The sequence below is a fragment of the Taudactylus pleione genome, unplaced genomic scaffold, assembly GCF_031769625.1.
Source record: "Taudactylus pleione unplaced genomic scaffold, aTauple2 ptg001569l, whole genome shotgun sequence".
Classification (NCBI taxonomy): Eukaryota; Metazoa; Chordata; class Amphibia; order Anura; family Myobatrachidae; genus Taudactylus; species Taudactylus pleione.
In genome coordinates this window covers 24,512-30,632 of record NW_028285966.1, presented here as the reverse complement: position 1 = coordinate 30,632, position 6,121 = coordinate 24,512, and the positions used below count along the sequence as shown (strand labels likewise).

The following is a 6,121-nucleotide window of genomic DNA, read 5'->3' as shown; positions in this document are numbered from 1 at the left end:
AAGAATCCTCCTGCCACAGAATAACAAATACTAAACACATCCCTGGGTGGGCTTGAACCACCAACCTTTCAGTTAACAGCCAAACGCTCTAACCAATTTCGCCACAAAGACACGTGAAAGTGCTTTCTAATGGATATTATCAGTAAGCGAAGATGAACCAGCAGAACTGAACTTAAACTGCTTTAAAGTTTGTAACTTGGATCATTTCTTACAAATGGACACTATAATATGAACTTGTGCAAAGTAAGAAATAACAGGATTATACCCTGTAAATTGAGAATTTTGTCAGGGTGTGAAAATATCTTAGTCGTGATGGGGGCGAATCAATCCAGTTATAAAAGGGTTGAAATAGGGGGATTTCAGTTAGTCCAAGGATCCAAGTATATGAGAACTTATTTGCAGTGTTATGAAAAATTCTGGTGATGTATTCACAATGATAGATGTGCCAAATTGTATTTATAATAAAGATAGAGAATGGTGGAACTGAGTTTTTTCAATATAAAGCTATATGGCATTTGGTAGCACTCAAAATATGTGTTATAAATTTGTGGGTATACTTAGGAATATCAGAAATATAATGAGATAAAAGGGAATATGACAGGGAGTTGGGCATTAAAATTCCAATGAGAAGGTAAGTAAGACAATGTATCTCTGTCCACAATGGAAGTTAGTTGGGACAGTGCCACCAGATGTGGGACAGTTTCCTCAGCCCCACAAAGTCTCCAACACAATGGTGATAAAGAAGGAAACATTTTATGAAATCATTAAGGTACTAAATACCAACGATAATGGGATTTCACTAAACTTGAGGCTAATGGAAGTTTTTGAGATGTTATTTCTAAATGTAATCCAGTCCGCATTCTCCAGATAAGATTTTGCAACCAAAATTTGCTGCAATATATCAAGTGAAGAATAACATTCCAGACCAAAATTCTTCACTGTTTTTATTTTCTTCTCATGCCCCAGAGGAATGCGGAGTGACATATAGTTGTCTTGAAAATTACATGCAAACAATTTGGGGTTGATTCAAAGAGCTGATACACCACATTACCTGTGAGTAACTGACTATAAGCCACACTTATGGTAGCTCCAAACTTGCACCAATTTGTTGTAGCCCCATAATGCTACATAAAAAAGTGATATCGGATTGCTAGGGGTCCAATTTCAACTGCTGAAACTTGTATTACTATACTGTTGCAAGATTAACTTACTCCCTTTTTAAATAATTGAATCAACTTCTCAGAATTAACCCAGTGGATCCCAGTATCTGGTATATATTAATACATTTTTCTTATTCTTCTGGCTAAAAGTCACTGTGAATTTTTAGCTTATTCTCTATATCTTCTTAGGACTGATCACTTGTTTTCAATTTGTAATTTTCTTTCTAGTATTATCTAACACGAGCTGGAAAGCCATGGATGTAGAGTTAGTAAAGTCATAGCTGTTAATTTCCATGTAAGTTTGTGTATTGAGGTAAAATGAAGACAAATGCCTGGTAAATTTTGTCTAATACCACAAAATAACAAATACTAAACACGTCCCTGGGTGGTCTTGAGCTACCAACCTTTCGGTTAACAGCCGAACGCGCTAACCAATTGCGCCACAGAGACATGTGAAAGTGCTTTCTAATGGATATTATCAGTAAGGGAAGATGAACCAGCAGAACTGAACTTAAACTGGTTAAAAGTTTCTAACTTGGATCATTTCTTACAATATCAAAAATATAATGAGATAAAAGGGAATATGACAGGGAGTTGGGCATTAAAATTCCAATGAGAAGGTAAGTAAGACAATGTATCTCTGTCCACAATGGAAGTAAGTTGGGACAGTGCCACCAGATGTGGGACAGTTTCCTCAGCCCCACAAAGTCTCCAACACAATGGTGATAAAGAAGGAAACATTTTATGAAATCATTAAGGTACTAAATACCAACGATAATGGGATTTCACTAAACTTGAGGCTAACGGATGTTTTTGAGATGTTGTCTCTAAATGTAATCCAGTCCTCTTGGTGTGAGTGGTGTAAATGCTTTTAACATCGAAGGGGAATTAGCTCAAATGGTATAGTGCTCGCTTAGCATGCGAGAGGTAGTGGGATCGATGCCCGCATTCTCCAGATAATATTTTGGAACCAAAATTTGTTGCAATATATCAAGTGAAGAATAACATTCCTGACCAAAATTCTTCACTGTTTTTATTTTCTTCTGATGCCCCAGAGGAATGCAGAGTTACATATAGTTGTCTTGAAAATTACATGCAAACAATTTGGGGTTGATTCAAAGAGCTGATACACCACATTTAATGTGAGTAACTGACTATAAGCCACACTTATGGTAGCTCCAAACTTGCACCAATTTGTTGTAGCACCATATGCTGTATAAAAAAGTGATATCGGGTTGCTAGTCGTCCAATTTCAACTGCTGTAACTGGTGTTACTATACTGTTGCAAGGTTAACTTACCCCCTTTGTAAATAATTGAATCAACTTCTCAGAATTAACCCGGTGGATCCCAGTATCTGGTATATATTAATACATTTTTTCTTATTCTTCTGGCTAAAAGTCACTGTGAATTTTTAGCTTATTCTCTATATCTTCTTAGGACTGATCACTTGTTTTCAATTTGTAAAGTTCTTTCTATTATTATCTAACACTAGTTGGAAAGCCATGGATGTAGAGTTAGTAAAGTCATAGCTGTTAATTTCCATGTAAGTTTGTGTATTGAGGTAAAATGAAGACAAATGCCAGGTAAATTTCTTCAAATAAAGAATCCTCCTGCCACAGAATAACAAATACTAAACACGTCCCTGGGTGGGCTTGAACCACCAACCTTTCAGTTAACAGCCAAACGCGCTAACCAATTGCGCCACAGAGACACGTGAAAGTGCTTTCTAATGGATATTATCAGTAAGCGAAGATGAACCAGCAGAACTGAACTTAAACTGCTTAAAAGTTTCTAACTTGGATCATTTCTTACAAATGGACACTATAATATGAACTTGTGCAAAGTAAGAAATAACAGGATTATACCCTGTAAATTGAGAATTTTGTCAGGGTGTGAAAATATCTTAGTCGTGATGGGGGCGAATCAATCCAGTTATAAAAGGGTTGAAATAGGGGGATTTCAGTTAGTCCAAGGATCCAAGTATATGAGAACTTATTTGCAGTGTTATGAAAAATTCTGGTGATGTATTCACAATGATAGATGTGCCAAATTGTTTTTATAATAAAGATAGAGAATGGTGGAACTGAGTTTTTTCAATATAAAGCTATATGGCATTTGGTAGCACTCAAAATATGTGTTATAAATTTGTGGGTATACTTAGGAATATCAGAAATATAATGAGATAAAAGGGAATATGACAGGGAGTTGGGCATTAAAATTCCAATGAGAAGGTAAGTAAGACAATGTATCTCTGTCCACAATGGAAGTTAGTTGGGACAGTGCCACCAGATGTGGGACAGTTTCCTCAGCCCCACAAAGTCTCCAACACAATGGTGATAAAGAAGGAAACATTTTATGAAATCATTAAGGTACTAAATACCAACGATAATGGGATTTCACTAAACTTGAGGCTAATGGAAGTTTTTGAGATGTTATTTCTAAATGTAATCCAGTCCGCATTCTCCAGATAAGATTTTGCAACCAAAATTTGCAGCAATATATCAAGTGAAGAATAACATTCCAGACCAAAATTCTTCACTGTTTTTATTTTCTTCTGATGCCCCAGAGGAATGTGGAGTGACATATAGTTGTCTTGAAAATTGCATGCAAACAATTTGGGGTTGATTCAAAGAGCTGATACACCACATTTCCTGTGAGTAACTGACTATAAGCCACACTTATGGTAGCTCCAAACTTGCACCAATTTGTTGTAGCCCCATAATGCTACATAAAAAAGTGATATCGGATTGCTAGGGGTCCAATTTCAACTGCTGAAACTTGTATTACTATACTGTTGCAAGATTAACTTACTCCCTTTTTAAATAATTGAATCAACTTCTCAGAATTAACCCAGTGGATCCCAGTATCTGGTATATATTAATACATTTTTCTTATTCTTCTGGCTAAAAGTCACTGTGAATTTTTAGCTTATTCTCTATATCTTCTTAGGACTGTTCACTTATTTTCAATTTGTAAAGTTCTTTCTAGTATTATCTAACACTAGCTGGAAAGCCATGGATGTAGAGTTAGTAAAGTCATAGCTGTTAATTTCCATGTAAGTTTGTGTATTGAGGTAAAATGAAGACAAATGCCAGGTAAATTTTGTCTAATACCACAAAATAACAAATACTAAACACGTCCCTGGGTGGTCTTGAACTACCAACCTTTCGGTTAACAGCCAAACGCGCTAACCAATTGCGCCACAGAGACACGTGAAAGTGCTTTCTAATGGATATTATCAGTAAGGGAAGATGAACCAGCAGAACTGAACTTAAACTGGATAAAAGTTTCTAACTTGGATCATCTCTTACAATATCAAAAATATAATGAGATAAAAGGGAATATGACAGGGAGTTGGGCATTAAAATTCCAATGAGAAGGTAAGTAAGACAATGTATCTCTGTCCACAATGGAAGTAAGTTGGGACAGTGCCACCTGATGTGGGACAGTTTCCTCAGCCCCACATAGTCTCCAACACAATGGTGATAAAGAAGGAAACATTTTATGAAATCATTAAGGTACTAAATACCAACGATAATGGGATTTCACTAAACTTGAGGCTAACGGATGTTTTTGAGATGTTATCTCTAAATGTAATCCAGTCCTCTTGGTGTGAGTGGTGTAAATGCTTTTAACATCGAAGGGGAATTAGCTCAAAAGGTATAGTGCTTGCTTAGCATGCGAGAGGTAGTGGGATCGATGCCCGCATTCTCCAGACAATATTTTGGAACCAAAATTTGCTGCAATATATCAAGTGAAGAATAACATTCCTGACCAAAATTCTTCACTGTTTTTATTGTCTTCTGATGCCCCAGAGGAATGCAGAGTTACATATAGTTGTCTTGAAAATTACATGCAAACAATTTGGGGTTGATTCAAAGAGCTGATACACCACATTTAATGTGAGTAACTGACTATAAGCCACACTTATGGTAGCTCCAAACTTGCACCAATTTGTTGTAGCACCATATGCTGTATAAAAAAGTGATATCGGGTTGCTAGTCGTCCAATTTCAACTGCTGTAACTGGTGTTACTAAACTGTTGCAAGGTTAACTTACCCCCTTAGTAAATAATTGAATCAACTTCTCAGAATTAACCCGGTGGATCCCAGTATCTGGTATATATTAATAATTTTTTTCTTATTCTTCTGGCTAAAAGTCACTGTGAATTTTTAGCTTATTCTCTATATCTTCTTAGGACTGATCACTTGTTTTCAATTTGTAAAGTTCTTTCTATTATTATCTAACACTAGTTGGAAAGCCATGGATGTAGAGTTAGTAAAGTCATAGCTGTTAATTTCCATGTAAGTTTGTGTATTGAGGTAAAATGAAGACAAATGCCAGGTAAATTTCTTCAAATAAAGAATCCTCCTGCCACAGAATAACAAATACTAAACACGTCCCTGGGTGGGCTTGAACCACCAACCTTTCAGTTAACAGCCAAACGCGCTAACCAATTGCGCCACAGAGACACGTGAAAGTGCTTTCTAATGGATATTATCAGTAAGCGAAGATGAACCAGCAGAACTGAACTTAAACTGCTTAAAAGTTTCTAACTTGGATCATTTCTTACAAATGGACACTATAATATGAACTTGTGCAAAGTAAGAAATAACAGGATTATACCCTGTAAATTGAGAATTTTGTCAGGGTGTGAAAATATCTTAGTCGTGATGGGGGCGAATCAATCCAGTTATAAAAGGGTTGAAATAGGGGGATTTCAGTTAGTCCAAGGATCCAAGTATATGAGAACTTATTTGCAGTGTTATGAAAAATTCTGGTGATGTATTCACAATGATAGATGTGCCAAATTGTATTTATAATAAAGATAGAGAATGGTGGAACTGAGTTTTTTCAATATAAAGCTATATGGCATTTGGTAGCACTCAAAATATGTGTTATAAATTTGTGGGTATACTTAGGAATATCAGAAATATAATGAGATAAAAGGGAATATGAC

General features: G+C 35.9%; 2 non-coding genes across 2 annotated transcripts; both read right to left on the bottom strand.

Moving 5' to 3' along the window:
• Positions 1-2,798: 2,798 nt before the first annotated feature.
• TRNAN-GUU (transfer RNA asparagine (anticodon GUU)) lies at positions 2,799-2,872 on the bottom strand. Its single transcript has one exon. It is a non-coding gene; the product is annotated as a tRNA-Asn (tRNA).
• A 2,687-nt stretch (positions 2,873-5,559) lies between these two features.
• On the bottom strand, positions 5,560-5,633 carry TRNAN-GUU (transfer RNA asparagine (anticodon GUU)). The gene has a single exon. It is a non-coding gene; the product is annotated as a tRNA-Asn (tRNA).
• Between the last annotated feature and the right edge of the window lie 488 nt (positions 5,634-6,121).